The 17,449-nt window shown below is 40.6% G+C and overlaps 1 protein-coding gene across 2 annotated transcripts in view; it reads right to left on the bottom strand.

Annotated features, from left to right (window-relative positions):
* Window positions 1-17,449, bottom strand: part of LOC117987251 (cytochrome P450 4d2-like) — a 62,247-nt gene that overhangs the window by 15,447 nt on the left and 29,351 nt on the right. The window contains exon 1 of one of the 2 annotated variants that reach the window (XM_069502399.1): window positions 5,520-5,538. The exons of the other annotated variant lie outside the window; for it this stretch is intronic. The gene's annotated coding sequence lies outside the window, so the exon portion shown is untranslated. Of the gene's footprint in view, window positions 1-5,519; window positions 5,539-17,449 lie in introns of those variants that run through there. 2 annotated transcript variants of the gene reach the window in all.

Below are 17,449 nucleotides of genomic sequence, written 5' to 3'. Positions count from 1 at the left end.
CGTCCAGTAGTTTGAGCTGTGCGTTGATAGATCAGTCAGTCAGTCAGTCAGTCAGTCAGTCATTCAGTCACCTTTTCCTTTTATATATTTAGACTAGCTTATTACAATTTTCGTAGGGATCTCTAATTTTTTTGAAATAAAATATAGTCAAGTATAATATAGCTTTCTACTGGTGAAAGAATTTTCAACATCGGTTCAGCTGTTCCAGAGATTACCCCTACAAACAAACTTACAAACTTTACCTCTCCGTAATATTAGTATAGATTAGGTACCTAGGTACATTTACCTACCAACTTCCGCTGTTAAAGAATCGTACGCTTAAATGTTTTTAAGAAAACACGCGGACGAAGCCGCGGGCGTCAGCTAGTTTTTTAATATTTTGCATATTAATTATTAATATTAATTATGTCAGTGAAGCTAAAAGCCGCAATCAAATTCAAAAGCTACTCGTATTTAAAGAACGCAGACAAAAGCGGAATGCGAATTTGTTTTACGAATTTACGTTATGGTAGGGGAGCCCAACAGAGGATTTTGGGATTTACTCGAGCGCGTCAGATTAAGACAAGGTAAGTTAATTAGATGCAGAAAAGTGTGCATTTCATTGATCTGACAATTTGAGCGTGACCTAAGGAAATGGGAGAGTCCCCACGACGCTCGAGTAAATCCCTATTTAGCATCTTGGGCTCCCCACTATTACCTACCTACGTAATGTTTGAGATGTTTCATTTCAATGTTATGAAATAACTCCGACATGTACCGCAATATTTACTTTCAAACAAACTACCAAGTATTCGTCCGAAAAGAAGAAAGTCAGCAATATCTTAGCTTATACTTGCTGTTGTAACTTGACTCGCAGATTGCGCTCGCTACAGAAAAAGGTTCTCGAATGTTTTTCTTTGACCCGTAAAACAAAAGCTAAGGGCAGCCAAATAAATGATATTTGTTTCGTGATGTTCAGGGATTATGAGGGTTTACCAATAACTTGAAATATTTTTCGTTGCGTTTTTAATTAGGTTTTTAATTTAGTAAAATATACATCGCTTAGATTAATATGTCACATAAGTAAACAAGTGTTTGATTTTAAAAAAAACGGCCAAGTGCGAGTCAGGCTCGCGCAATGAGGGTTCCGTACTACAGTCGTATTTTTTAGACATTTTGCACGATAATTCAAAAACTGTGATTCATAAAAATAAATAAAAATCTGTTTTAGAATGTACAGGTAAAGACCTTTCATATGATACCCCACTTGATATAGTCACTCACTTTGAAAGTTGAAAATACTAATTATTAGTTCATGACCACAATTTAATTTTTTTTTGTGTGATCTAACCCTAAATTCACGGTTTTCAGATTTTTCCCCAAATGTCAGCTATAAGATTTACCTACCTGCCAAATTTCATGATTCTAGGTCAACGGGAAGTACCCTGTAGGTTTCTTGACAGACAGACAGACAGACAGACAGACAGACAGACAGACAGACAGACAGACAGACAGACAGACTGACAGACAACAAAGTGATCCTATAAGGGTTCCGTTTTTCCTTTTAAGGTACGGAACCCTAAAAACTGTAGAAAGAGAATATTTTATTAAAATTAGTTCCACCATTTTCACGTTAACGCAAATGCGATTTCACGGTAGAGAACCGTAGGTAGTAGCAAAGATAATATATACAAGTAAGATCGCTAACGTCATACATTCATTTAAAGCTTGCGTAAAACTCCTTTAAGTCGCCGGTACCTTGTAGGTCAACTCCTTATAGTGTGATGGCATTATTGTGCAAGCTAAAATGTGAGTTATCGAATTTATTTAGTGCCATCTATCGAACAGCTGATGAAACTCAATTTTATTTAGAGCCAACTCAAATTTTACTCAAATAATAAACGAAATCCAAAATCACAGGCAATCATAAAAGGGTCCGGTATCAAGCGTAGGTCAGCAGTTTGGCATCATCAAAAATCCAGGAGCAAGCACAAGTAATCGGGTTAGCAGAATTTCGGAGTTCATATAGCAGAAACAATTCACAAACGAAATAGGGAAAAGAAATAAAAGCACTCAGAAAATTGTAATACACCGTCAAATTCAACCGTCACCAATCCAAAGGAAAAATAATAATTTTATTTTCAAATAACAAGTCATTTTGTTACGCCATCTACTGGAATTTTGTAATACTACTTCAGCTATCCAAAGCAAAATGCTATGGATATCGTAAAGTTCAATGAGTCAATAATTAAAATTAAGAATTAGCTTTTTCCGATGGTGATGTTGTGAAAATTTTGTATTTTGTTACTAAATATAAATAAATTTGATGAACCAGACAAGTAAAATATGATATTTCGTCAAATCCATAAAAAATATATTTCATACGAACCAAGTGACGCCATCTAGTAATAGTCTTGAACTAGTTACAATTTTAAATACAGAGTGAGCGATCTGTACTTGTTTAATATATTATCTTTGGTAGTAGGTAGAGGTAGGTAGTAGGTACTCGTCGACGCAAAGTTCCGTTATAACGAGCTCAATGCCTCCTTTCTGCCGACGCTCCTTATATTGAATCACTCTGCACCGGCTTCGGGGAAAATACCCTTCATTTTAATTCTAAATTTTCATCAATCAAACTTGAGTTCGCAGAAAAATACGTCAATTATGACGAAATTATTTTTGGTTTTCTCTTTTGAATCAGGAATAGGCCCAGAATCCAGATCGATAAATGTATTCATGTCTCTGGGGGTGGGTGTGACTTTCATTTGACCTACTCTACTTTTCGCTGCTACTTAGCATTTCTCTATTAAAAGTCAGGAAAAGTTATCAAATTAAAATATTATCTAGGTAGAACTCTTGACGTGAGACGTCGCGTTGGCAGGAACAAAATATTAAAATCTTATTTCTAATACTCACAGACAAACCACAAAATATTAGACATCCATATACTAATATTATTAATGCGAAAGTGGGTCTGTTTGTCTGTCTGCTAGTTTTTACGACCCATTCGTTAAATAGATTTTACCTACAGAGATATTTTGCATCTCGGGAACTAAGATAGGCTACTATTTAACCCGGAAAATCCATTATTGCCATGGGATTTAAAACCCCTACAAATTCACTTGGAAGACGTTGCAGGCACCATTTATTTACAGATATATCCTCCATCTATAGACAGACACAGGCTTTTTAAAGACCTATAGTTACCTACGCGGACGAAGTTGCGGGTATCGTCTAGTTTGACAATAAAAACTTGTTATAAACATATTGCGTAGTAGAAATGCTCGTGGAAGATCGTAGGTATAGTGCGACGTCAGCGCCCAACTTTCAATTAAGTGCGTTATCTCAGTGATGTCCGATGGATGGAAATAAATTGATATCCGATAGATACATCGCGGGCAGCTGACTGGAGGGGTGGGGAGGGGAGGGGAGGGGAGAGGGGGGAGGCAGGCAGGGAGATAGTGGCAGAAAATACACCGTGTTTGATAAATCATTATAGAACTTGGCTTGACGCACTGGCCGTGTGTCTTGATAAAAGAATCCAACCTCAAGAGTTTATGCATATACAAAGCTCTGCTTGAAAATAAAAACATAAAATGTTAGCGGGGGACAGGGGAGAATGCTTTGTTGTGATTGGTGGACTCAAAAGTCACGTAATCAAGACAATGTGCGGAATGAGGGTATCGAACGGGCGTGGGCTGACTTTGATTCTAAGTCTGATGAACTATAGGATGTCCCTGTCCGGCTAGTAGGCGTCTATAGGTGGTGCTCTGTACTTGATACATATAAGTGTCACATGACAAAATAATGTGAGATATGTAAGTAGGCGTGTGGAAGTCCCTACAAGAGGCCTGTGTCCAGCAGTGGACGTCTGTAGGTTGATGATGATGATGTAGGTACCAAATAATTAGTGCCGTAGATTCTTTCGTTGTCTCTGCTACTTGACAAACGCTCAATGAGCTCAAAGATTTTTTGCAGGGTTGGGGGTGGTTCAACGCTGCGCTTTTCGGTGCGAGGTCACTGTTCTAGTATTTTGAGACTCCAACGTCAGTTTTTTGAATTAAGTATATGCCCTGCCCATTGCCATTTCAGCTTTGCAATCCTTTGAGCTATGTCAGTCACTCTGGGTCTCCTACGGATCCCTTCAATTCTGATTTGATCACGTAGAGAAACTTCAAGCATTACTCTCTCCATCGCCCGCTGAGTGACTCTGAGCTTTCTTATGAGGCCCATAGTTAGCGACCATGTCTCGGATCTATAATGCCATAACACTTGCAGTACGCGGCCGAAAGTAATGTACATCATTGTAATGTAATTAGAATGACATTTCGGCTTTGTAAAGCGTTGTCTCTGTCACTCATACCTATGTGACGTTTTGTCGGTCTCAACGTCAGAGACAGTGCTCTACAAATTTGCTATCTCCTTACAAAGGTCGATATGCATTACTTTCGGCCGCGTACTGCAGGTCAAATCCTTCACGTCAACACTCACCATCATAAGCGATCGGCTCACCCTCACTGGTTTCATTTGAATTCTCTGCTTGTACGAGTACCTTTAGATTTAAGTCTGCCTCTACAACTGTCAGGCTTGCAAAGGTGAATTTCCACCAACTCCTTTTCTAGGAGGGTGTCGGGTGAGGTGAGGAGGGTCGGGGGGGGGGGGGGATCGGTAGGTGAACGCCGCTCATGAATAATAAAGAACAATATTTTAGAAAGTGCCTCGCAAACTGTTTATGATGAACTTATCGGGCGATAAAACGCCCGTAAAATCCTCCATGAATTCATAAATTGCCCTTGCCTATGAGAAAATTGATAATATAAAATTGATAAAGGCCTACATCAACATAAAACGTTTCTAGCACAAACCGCTAAGTTGTTTGGCCTTGGCGAACGTATACTATCTCAAAAGCAAGGATGTCTAATTGTATAATGTACAATTACTTATACTTCTTCGAGGCAAGCGTGTTCTAAAGGCTAGCGTGGTGGACTAAGGCCAAATTATTCTTTTCGTTTACTTACTGCACTTCCTACTTTCGTCTTATTCCTAACCACTTAGTAAAATTATATCGTTTTCTTTTACTCTCCGTTTGACGAAACCTCTTTATATCGCAACTAGATGACTCCCGCGACTTCGTCCGCGTGGATTTAGGTTATATAAAATTTCCGTGGGAACTGTTTGATTTTCCTGTGAAAAGTTGCCTATATCCGGGAGGCAAGCTACCTCTGTACCAAATTTCATTCAAATCGGTTAAACGGATGGGCCTTTAAGAATCCCGTGGGAACTCTTTAATTTTTCGGGATAAAAAATAGCCTAAGTATGTCCTTCCCCGGGATGCAAGCTATCCTTGTACCAAATTTCGTCAAAATCGGTTGAACGGATGGGCCGTGAAAGGCTAGCAGACAGACAGACAGACACACTTTTGCATTTATAATATTAAAATGGATGGTACGGAACCCTTCATGCGCAAGTCCGACTCGCGCTTGGTCGGTTTTTAGCACATATGCGGCACCCTTCTGGTAATTTGCAATATGTTATCAAACCTTCGTATCACATACAAAGTAATGGACGCAATGATCGCTGAACACGTTCCTTATGTACGTCGTCGCATCTGCCTCGTGGCCTCACTACACACATACACAGACACACACGTCATACTGATACACATCATCTAAACAGTCATGAGTCATGTGCCACTACTGAGTATACGCTCTCTCTGAGCAAGCTCCTCTCAGATTGACAAGAATTTAGCAGACTTCACACACCTTTGAGAACATTATGGAGAACTCTCAGGCATGCAGGTTTCCTCACGATGTTTTCCTTCACCGTTAAGGCGGAACTATCACTTGCCAGCAATTTCAGCCAAACATAAGGCTATAATTTTTATTAAATCTCGATCTGAAATAACGAACTCTATAGTGTGCGACAGCTCAAGATGGCAATCGGGGTATGAGCGACTGTGCGGGTGTGCGGGCCGTCTCTACCCCGATTGCCATCTCGACCTGTCGCGTACTATATAATATGTACTCCTGCAACTAATTTTTGCTGACGTGATATTGTGTCATACAAAATATGTTCACAGCTCTAATGCACACGACTTCGCTCGAAGCAGCCGTTCCATACATTTAACTCAATGACCTGAAACTGTTTACCTCTCATCAGCCAATTAACCCCTAATAAGGCTAAATGTGATGGAAATCTTTGGAACATTACCTGCGTCGTTACCCGTCGTGCCAGTGTGTCGTAACGACCTCGTCACGACACGCACGCACACACACACACACGCAACACGCAAAGCCTATATCATGTTTGAGCTCAATTACACACAATGGAGCAATTTGCGTCGATATATTGTGGAGATTGTATCGAGATTATATCCACTGATAAAATGGAGTCTAAGAAATATTTAACAAAACCAAATACAAAATAAGTACATACTTATATAAATAGTCATAATTCTTAATTTTAAATCATTTTCATTCCGTGAAATTATTAGTTTTAGTCACAGGCGAATTTTCATGGAAAGTGATTCTTTTCAATTTTCGTACTTACAATAATTGTGTGTTACTAACTAGGAATTATGATCTCAAGATCAATAGCGAAAATATTTCGGATTTTTCACACTTATGTTTGTCAGTTTGAAAATTCGCTTTACATGAAACGTAGCAAACGATTGTTTGCTATTAATAAAATTGAAGTACCTACATGTTTTTCCATTTCTTACACGCAGGAATGCGAGTGTTCTCACTCGCGCGCTCCTTAGCAAATTCTTAACACTAAATCTAAACAAAAAGCGGGATTAAATGTAATTTTTCAACTTTGTGAAAATATTGCTTCGTAAATATTAACAAGCTACAATAGGTGTCAATGAGTAAGTCAGTGATGTGAGTCATGAATTTTCAAGTTAAGCTACGAGGGTTCCGAACGCGCCCTATGGTCTGAAAAGAAGCCCACAACAAACTCGTCTTCTTCGCAACAAACTCCAAACAAACTGGGTACTCTTTTTATCATCACCATCACACCAGACCCTCAGCGATGAAAAATACAACAAATGTTGGCCGCAAACACGTACAAGTGATGTTGACCACAAACACAGGTACAAGTGATGTTGGCCACAAACACAGGTACAAGTGATGTTGGCCATAAACACAGGTACAAGTGATGTTGGCCACAAACACAGGTACGAGTGATGTTGACTACAAACACTGATACAAGTGATGTTGGCTGCAAACACAGGTACAAGTGATGTTGGCCACAAACACAGGTACAAGTGATGTTGGCCACAAACACAGGTACAACTGATGTTGGCTTCAAACACGCAGGTGCAAGTGATGTTGGCTGCAAACACAGGTACAAGTGATGTTGGCCACAAACACAGGTACAAGTGATGTTGGCCACAAACACAGGTACAACTGATGTTGGCTTCAAACACGCAGGTGCAAGTGATGTTGGCTGCAAACACAGATAGGTACAAGTGACTCGCAAAGTGTAACAACAAGTGCGCTCGGGTCATTTTTATTTTAGTTCATCCATCGAGCACTTTAGTTTTGATCACGCATGAAAGCCGTATTTACTGCAAGTTGAAAACGAGCACTTTTCTATCAAATATATTCACAGCTCTTGATCCCGTTTCCCAATATAAACGTGAACTGTGAAAAACGTGGAAACGAGACGATTGCGCCCCAAACAAACTATACCTACACTGAACTTAAAATTGCATAAAAATGTAATTTCTGTATGAGCTTTATAACGTTTATACGTTTATAGCGTTTAACGTTCGAGCTGTTTAACGTTCGAGCTGTTTAACGTTCGAGCTGTTTAACGTTCGAGCTGTTTAGTTGGTGAATAATTGGAACCCTGTTAAGATTATTATGAGTGAGTTCGTTGTGAGTTTCTTCCTAGACTAGAACGACACCGGAGCATCCTCAGGAGATGTACACCTTACAGTCCACAATCCGTCCGGAGTGTGTTTTGGGACTTGTGTGTGCTGCATGGTGGTGGTGCGTATTGCTTGCTTGGTGGCTGGCTTTTCCTGCATGTTTAGCAGTGGGAGAGCAGGTGGTGCATATCGCATGCTGCATGTTGCACCATACAGATTTGACCTGTTTCAGCGGATTATAGCAAATTAAGCTTTTGGTTCATTCTATAAATGGTACAATAAAATTTCCAGCAAAACGTTCTCCATTAAAAGTAAGGGGGAAAAAGTAAGTATACTCGCTTTTACTTAGTTATGAAAAGTTTAATCGCATAGACAAAGTTCCCCACTAACGATAAGGATCAGGGCACAACTTTGAGCAAGTTTTGAGCAAGGAAAATTACGAGAGATCGCGTCAGCTGCCCGTGAGGCTGTGGAGGGTGCATTAAGAAGTTCCAACCCTGCAATTATAACTTGTGGGCTCTAACCAGAGTTACTTGCCATCAGCGATCTCTGTAGGCATCTATGACGATATCCAATCTACGCACGAAATGTTTTTGCTCAACTTTTTTTTTAAATAAAAATAGCGAGCAAACGAGCTGGCGGGTCACCTGATGTTAAGTGGTTACCACCATCTATGAGCATTTGCAGCACCAGAGGCACTGCCAATGCGTTGCCGGCACCGAGGAGTGTAAATATAGGTACCTATAGTCTCTGGTTGCCGGTTTTTCAGGAATTTGGGGGACGTTTCTGATATATTTTATTTGAAAATCCGCTCAGCTCCGCTCCGCCCCACTTACATAGTTTCCACTGATGCAGAGTGGAGCACTGTGGTTGGCCAATTCACGGTCCGCTCCGCTCGACCCCACCCAGCCCCACGTCAGAAGAAACGCACCCTAAGGCCCTTAGTTCTATTGGCTATACCCCTAGAATGTTAACTTGATTTAAGCGACCCGCATCGACCCAAGATTAAACTTTAATCTCAATACATCGATAGGACGAAAGTAAATTGGCTATCCGCTGGGTACGGGCAGATATATCAAAGGAATGGTGGGATGAAGAGACGCAGGGGATAGATGAAGGGGGGAGGGGAGAGGGATGGGGGGCCAGGTTGGAAGCGGACGTTCATGAATAATAAACAATAATATTTTAGGGACGGCCTCGGGACGGTTTAAGGTGATCTTATCGGCCGATAAAACGAAATCCCTCCGAGGATTTGCAAATACTTGTTATGTACCATGATTGTTATGGGAACCATGAAGAGATTTAGGGTGTATCCCGAAGGAACAGGCGATTTCAGGACATGCCAGGTATATCAAGGATCACTTGAAAAGAGCAACCGCCGAGTTTCTTGCTGGTTCTTCTCGGTAGGAACGGCATTCCGAACCAGTGGTAAATTAAACTAGTTGACGATTCAAAAGCACTTGTAAAAGTTTACTTGAATAAAAATATATTCTATTCTACCTATTTCTATTCTATTAATTATACTCTTTTTGCATTGCTACCTGCCACATTTCATTATTCTAGGTCAACGGAAAGTACCTTGATAGACACGAGTCACGACAGACATACAAACGAAGTGATTTTGTAAGGGATCCTTTTTTTTCTGGAGATACGGAACTATAAAATCACTCGTCATGGCCCCTTTGCACCCCCTGCACCCCTCTGCACTCCCTTGCACCCCTCTGCATCAAACTCTCTGTCACGCATTGTAAAAAGAAATAAAGGCAAGATAAATTCGAGCTTTTGTCCAAACTGAATGAAACGGACGGCTTTTGAATGAATTTCTCAAAATTCGATTTTTTGTGACTCTCTTCAAAATACGAGTATTTTTTACTGCATAGCGAATTCTATCATTGTCTTCAAATGGACTAAGAGCCCGCAAGGGCCAGGCCTTCGTTATTTTATAAAAGCTAAAAGATTCTCTGTGTATTGTCTCCAACATAGAGAAGAACGATCAGCGACTATGAAGTTTGGATCATGGTGGCTTAGGGAGGTAACAGGTAACAAAGGTGTAAAAAATCTTACGTGAAAGTATAAACTGTAATTTTTTTTCTTCGGAATATTATTAGAAATCACGTGACACGTCATGCATCGCCGGACACTTAGAGTCGTGGCAACCCCCTGAGAAACACCCTTGAACTTTGAAACTTTGAGCCACTTTTGTCCCACACGCCTTAGAAAGATTCCTCAGAAAGTATTTTAATTAAAAGCGGTATAATTCCCATCATACATGAATGTCAGCGAATACCTGACGAAGAATGGGACACGCGTGCGAGCGGAATGTCCTCTGCTCGTAAATGAACTTCGCTTAGGGCACCGATCCACTGGAGCGGAGCTGTCCTGGGTCGAGCCATAAGTAGTTCATGGTTGGTTCTTTCTGTCGAAAAATTCGAATGAGTTTGTTTGAGGTTTTTGAGATTGTATGAGGAGTGCAAGCAGGGCGGGGGATGGCGGATAATATAGCGTCATAATAGCTATAACTTTAGCGTATAGATCAGTCAGTCAGTCAGTCACCTTTTCCTTTTATAAAATATATTATATTATGCACTAGTCTCTACTCATATTATTTCAAAATGAATTTGGAATCGGACTATCTTGCCAAAGGAGCTCTGGTAGGCTATTTAGCCATCTTGCCACCATAGACATTCCTTCACTCACTGAGCCGGCAGGGATTAGTCGGGGCGAAGGCGCGAGCATTAGCTAGTCTTTTTAACCGACTTCAAAAAAAGGAGGAGGTTCTCAATTCGTCGGAATCTTTTTTTTTATTTTATTTTTTTATTTTTTATGTATGTTCACCGATTACTCGAAGACGCCTGGACCGATTTTGAAAATTCTTTTTTTGTTTGAAAGGGTATACTTCAAAGTTGGTCCCATTTAAATTTGGTGAAGATCTGATGAACATCTTCGAAGATAGATACTGGAACTCCTCAACAGATAAGAGTAAATTGCTCGCGATCAGTGTAATAGCTTAGTAAACAGTAGATTTTTAACCAGTCATAGCATAATTTCATGGGGCCACTAAAAATTGTGAAATAAAAAATTTTTACAAAAAAAATAAAAACCGACTTCGTTACATAAACACTAAAAATTGAAAAATAATTTAATTTATTACCGAATATATTATGTATACAAGAGTTAATATAGTTCCATAATAATATTTTTTGGGGTCGGTGCCAATGAGGTGCCATTGTGGAGTCTCATAAAAATATGAAGTCTAGACGATTCGCGCAGCTAAAGCTAATTGGCACCGGCACCAAAAAGTATTATTATGGAACTATATTAACTCTTGTATACATAATATATTCGGTAATAAATTAAATTATTTTTCAATTTTTAGTGTTTGTGTATCGAAGTCGGTTTTTATTTTTTTTGTAAAAAAATTTAATCAGTATAAATGCGAAAGTGTGATTGTTTGTTGGTTTATTGGTTTGTTGGTTTGTCCTTCAATCACGTCGCAACGGTGCAACGGATTGACGTGATTTTTTGCATGGGTATAGATAAAGACCTGGAGAGTGACATAGGCTACTTTTTATCCCGGAAGATCAAAGAGTTCCCACGGGATTTCTAAAAACCTAATTCCACGCGGATGAAGTCGCGGGCATCAGCTATTATACTTAATAATTTAATTGATCTGCTGAACACATCTCCACTACACTCCATGTCAGTGGACAGGTGCCCTTAGGTTGGTACTTCGGCGTGGAATGCCGGGCTTAATAAAGTGGGTATTACGGGCCATAGGTCGGTACTATCGGCCAAATGAGCCCGCACGGCCGATAACATCGGAGCGTGAGGCGAGGGCGAGGCGTGCCGCGTGTTACACGAGTACACTAATAACGTGATGTACCTACCGCTTTATGGACGTTATCGACTTTCTGCTAGTTTCTAACCACATGGTTTGCTCCTTTCATAAACGTTAACTTTCATACAAGAAAACCGAGTCAAGACGTGAAACAGAGTGAACTAGAGTGAGGGAACTCTCGGTTTAATCCTGAATCGACAGTACTACGTCAAATATTAGGGTGCGTTTCTACTGACGCGGAGCTGGGCAGAGTGTTGCGGAGCGGACAGTGAATTAGCCAATCACAGTGCTCGAAATCTCCACTCAGCATCAGTGAAAAATGTTGATTGGCCAATTCAGGGTCCGCTCCGCTCCACTTTGCCCAGCTTCGCGTCAGTGGAAACGCAGCTTTAGGCTATGGTGACGTCAAGAAAAATCAGGCTACATTAAGGCTAACTAGCATCAAATGTGCTAACATTGAGGAAGTAACGTGCGGAAACTTGCATGCCTGAGAGTTCTCCATAATGTTCTCAAAGGTGTGTGAAGTCTACCAATCCGCACATGGCCAGCGTGGTAGACTATGGCTAAAACCCTTCTCACTCTGAGAGGAGACCCGTGCTCTGTAGTGAGCCGGCAATCATGATGATAATTAATTATATCACTACTACATCATTGCATTCCTATCTGAAATCTGAATAATTTTGATTTGATTTGACTCACAGATTCAGCGGATACCATGACGGACGGAAGAGCCACACAGGTGATAGTGATTTATTTCCCAAAAGCCGACAAAGGGAACCGCCCGCCGCCGCAACAACGCGAGCGGATACAAATTGTCCCACACCCATCCCGCACAGCTCACTCTCACCCTCACCTCTGAACCCGTTCTATCCGACGAAGATATATTAGTACAGGAAACGTGTTAGTTAGGTGTGTTAGCAACTTTATGTTGCAGAGCACTTGTGTCTGCGATTTCCAGAACAGAATTGTCGCTAAACGATCGAAACACTATACCTTATTGTATACTAGCGACTCCGTACGGATAGCTTATTACAATTTTCATACGAATCTCTATTTTTTAAAATAAAATATAGCCTATGTAACCCAGGAATAATGCAGCTTTCTACTGGTGAAAGAATTTTCAAAACCGGTCAGTAAGTAGTTCTACTCCACAAACAAATTTACAAACTTTACCACTTAAAAATATTAGTATAGATACAATACATGGCCTAATTTCTTTTAATTAAAATTCTAGTTAGTATACATAGAACCACAATATTGAATTTATGTGTGGGTTTATTACCCGACTGCGGCGAAGCACAAAGGAGGGTTATGCGTTTGTTTTAATTAATTATCCGCCATTAGTTATCCGCCCGTAATTGCTAATAAATAATTCTCGATGCCAGATATAATTTAAAAGATACCCATAATCATAGTGTTAGGCTCCTATTATGTTTTATTTTTTATCGCAGAGAGTTTTTGGAGTCGCCAACCAAATATATTTGGAACCCGTAGTAAATTTTTCACGCACCCGAATTACAATAATTTACTGGCTGCCGCTTTAAATACGATCCTAAAAACATGAGAAATGCAGATATTATATAGGTAGGTACCCTTCGAGACAACCTGACGACCTCCCTGGCGCTGTGGCAAGCACTGTTGTCTTATTAGTGGGAGGTCCTGGGTTTGGAATTTTATAATCTCTAAATTTCTGGTCTAGTCTGGTGGGAAACTTCGGCCATGACTAGTTACCACACTGCCGGCAAAACCAAGCGATTTGGCGTTCCGGTACGATATAGAAACCAAAGGGGTGTGAGTTTAATAAAAACTGCCATACTCCTTCCAGGTTAGCCCGCTTCCATCTTACACTGCATCACAGGTGCTTATATCTTATCACAGGTGAGATTGCAGTCAAGGGCTAACTTGTATCTGAATAAAATAAAATAAAACCTTTTGCAGAGCGACATGCCGATAGCGTTACGATAAAATAAAAAAAAAAAAAAAAAAAAAAAAAAAAAAAAAAAAAAAAAAATACAATTTTATTTTCCGGTTGGTATGAACCTTGGGAACCTCGTCACGACGGAGTTGTCGGAGCGTCGTCTGCACACAACACGTGCTCCGATCAGAGTTGTCACGTACGACTATACGTGACAACGTCACAGTTTTTGGAGTACCATGTTATCCAATTTCTCAGTTGCTTTTTTTAACACAAAAAAACTTTTCAATGTATAATTTAGACTAGATGATGCCCGTGACTTCGTCCGTGTGGATGAAGGTTTTATAAAAATTCCATTTACCCGTCCAAGTAAAAAGCTTCGGTAATTATTTGGCAACTAGCTTATGCTCTCGACTTCTTCTGCGTGGACAACGCAAATTTCAAAACCCTGTTTTACCCCCTAGTGATTGAATTTTCAAATACCTAGATATCTGCATGCCAAATTTCATCCCGATCCGTCCAGTAGTTTGAGCTGTGCCGTGTGCGTTGATAGATCAATTATTAAAAAAGAATTCCGTGGCGCCACCCGACTCGGGGTTCCTACTGAAAACCAGCGTTGTATGTTTTTGTACCTACACGTGCAAGACATATAGCATTTATGCTGAGTCGGGGCCTTTTTTTCGGATTGTGCCACACATGACATAGTGTATACCGTTGCTTCTTCTAATTGAGGTCTTTTGACTTTACTGCTCATTGCTCAAGTGTTAGAGGCGCCGGGATGACCTAACTAGGTCTAACTGGTAATGTATGGCACAGCTTCAAAAAATAAACGTTTTTCTTTCTTTTCTTCTTCTTTTCTATCAGTCAGTCAGTCAGTCAGTCAGTCACCTTTTCCTTTTATATATTTAGAGTATAAATAAAGAGTGCATTACAAACTTACCAAAAATTATTACATTCAATATTTTGAAAACATGCAGTATTTTAGCCAAAGGTGTATGTGAAAAATTCCTAAGAAAAACGAAAGCAACCCATTAAAACCATGTTCACAATATAATCTGTCACAAACGGAAGGCGGCGTCGGGCACGGGCCGGGGCAGGGCCCCCATTTTGCAAACATTTTGCAATTTGGATTCCGAAACGTGCTTCAATTATGTTTTGTTTGTAATCGCCGCTTCCGCACCAAACGTCACCAGGAATAGAGATGGACCATTTCACAGATAGCATGTGAAAAATCCTGTGAAAAAGCTTTTCATATTATGTAACACTAATTGCTATTTTATTTAAAAAGTAGCCTGTGAATATTCACGAAGCAAAATCTATCAAAGTACATTAACAAAAGGAAAAGCTGACTGCCTCGCTGACTGATCTATCAACATTCAACATTCAACGCACAAACTTAGTTCGATTGAATGTAGCAAGCAATCATACGCTTTACGAAAAGCGAATTTTCGCACTTACAATCATAAGTGTGAAAATTCACTTTTCGTGAAAACCAACCTGCGAAATGTCAGTGCTATTGATCTTGGGCATACTTCCTAGTTAAATTAATTTAGCAAAAGATCGTAAGTGCGAAAATTGAAAAATCACTTTCCCTGAAAAATCGCCTGTGAAATCGCTGTGAAGAAAAATAATAATTTCACCGAAGGGAAATAAATTGAAATCAGCCATCACTGATCAAGAACATCGCAAATTGAAACTGAATGATTCGCTACACTCATTGTTTCACTCGGATTGAGTTTGCCTTTGTTTCATTTCCGAATAAACTCATCATTGAGTATTAAAATAACAAATACTTGAGTAAAACATCATTTCCGCGCTGGACAGCCAGGCTGATCCGTTGCGCAAAAAATGATCCAGCCCTTCTGTCACCAGATGAGGCTATTAATCGCGGTGAAATGTCTCTTAAAAAATTTTTTGCACTAAGACTCCATGGCCCAGATATAGATAGATTAAGACTATAGATTCATACCTAGCAGATATTTTGGATATTATGTACTAACGATACCATTCAGTATTTTCATTTTTTCCAAAATGGACTGATCATAGTATAGGTCTGCAGATATATACTTACCTAGCTTTCTAACGCAAGATAAGATTTTATTATCTTAAGTATTTTGCAAAATAATAAAAATACAGTTATCGAAAAGTAACTGAAAATGTATACCTAAGTAGGTACTTTACGAAGCATTTTGAAAATCATTTCTTAGATGTGAAAAATTTCCGCAATATCTACAAGGTAGTTTACTTCACAAATGAACCTCTGGAAGTATTCATCATCATCATCATCATCATGATCAACCCAGCACTGGTCTCTTCTCAGAAAAATAGTTTAGGCCACAGTCTGCCACACTGACCCAGTAATACTTCACACAACTTTGAGAACATTATGGAGAGCTCTCAGGCATGCAAGACTCCGAAAAATTAGAGGTGTCATCTCCCGAATAGAAGGCAGACATCTAGGTCATTAGGCGGCTATCACCGCTCTGAATAGATTCAATCAATCAATCAATCAGCCTGGTTGCGTCCACTGCTGGACATAGGCCTTCCCAAGAGCGCGCTACCACACACGATCCTCTGCCTTCCTCATTCATCCACTTCCCGTCACCTTCTTAGGTCGTCAGTCCAACGCACTGGAGGTCGTCCCACGCTGCGTTTGCTGGTACGCAATCTCCACTCCTGCACGTCTGCCCAGCGGCCTTCGGTTCTGCGGTAAACGCGCCCTTTGCCACTTTGGCACTTTGGCTTAATAGATTATTTGAGTCTAAAACTGGCATTTCAGCTGGTTGAATTGGTTGGCTGGTTGGTTGGTTGGTATTTGAATTCCAGGAAGCAACAATACATATTAAAAGTCATAGAAGTAGATTAAAAATAACTCTTTTCCAATAAACGACGCTACGTGTAAAGTCCGCGACAGATCGAGATGGCAATCGGGGTACGAGGTGGGGGGACGCCCCGCACAAGCGCACGTCACCCGCGCGCGCCCGCATTGTGTTCGCGCAGGGGCTGTGCGGGTATGCAGGGCGTTCCCGCCGCGATTGCCACCTCGACCTGCCGCGTACCTACTATAGGTGTGCAGACTGAGCCAGTCTATATCTATGCTAAAAGCTAGTATGTTCGTGAAGGCTGTTCGCTAAATGTAGGTTTCCCGGCGAGTGGGTCAGGGTCGTCGGGGCGCGTCACAATGTCCGGAGACGTCTGCCTCTACATAGCGTGTCACTTATTAACTCCGAGTGCTGTCCGTGACAAGGCTTGGAGTTTAAGAGTTTAGCTTTTAACTACAACAAGGTTAGTCTTATTTTGTTGATGACACTACACCTCAAGTCTTATTTTTAACCCCTGACGACGACGTTTTAAGTTTATCGTATATATCTATGTATGTGTGTGTTTTTGCTATTATAGTAAAGTGGTGGCTACTAAGTTATTGCCGCAACCGAAGTCTCTTGCCAGACCAGACCAAAACCAATTCAAAAATTATTCCCTGTGTGACAAAAAAGTAAGACCACATTGCACTTATCTTTGACCTTGTCTTCGCTCACGTCACTTCGCTCAGACCTCAGCCGTATACCATTGCCGCACATAAATCATATACGGACAGGGCGGTGTTCCGGTAGTAGAGTTTGCTTGTATGGAGAGGGCGTGTCACTGTACTCACCACGGCATTAGGAAAGTTGCGGTTTTTGTAAAAGAACAGAATAATGAATGTGTTTGGCGACGCACTCGGCCGTTGCGGGTAGTTCGCGAAGTTCTCCATTACCTCCGCCCTCCGGGAAGAGGGCAGCTTCACTTTGCGCCCGTTCGTCCTAAATCAACCGAACGCGACGTTGCGTCACAGGGAGAAATA

The sequence above is a fragment of the Maniola hyperantus genome, chromosome 12 (genome assembly GCF_902806685.2).
Source record: "Maniola hyperantus chromosome 12, iAphHyp1.2, whole genome shotgun sequence".
NCBI lineage: Eukaryota > Metazoa > Arthropoda > Insecta > Lepidoptera > Nymphalidae > Maniola > Maniola hyperantus.
This window is presented reverse-complemented; position numbering and strand designations above follow the sequence as displayed.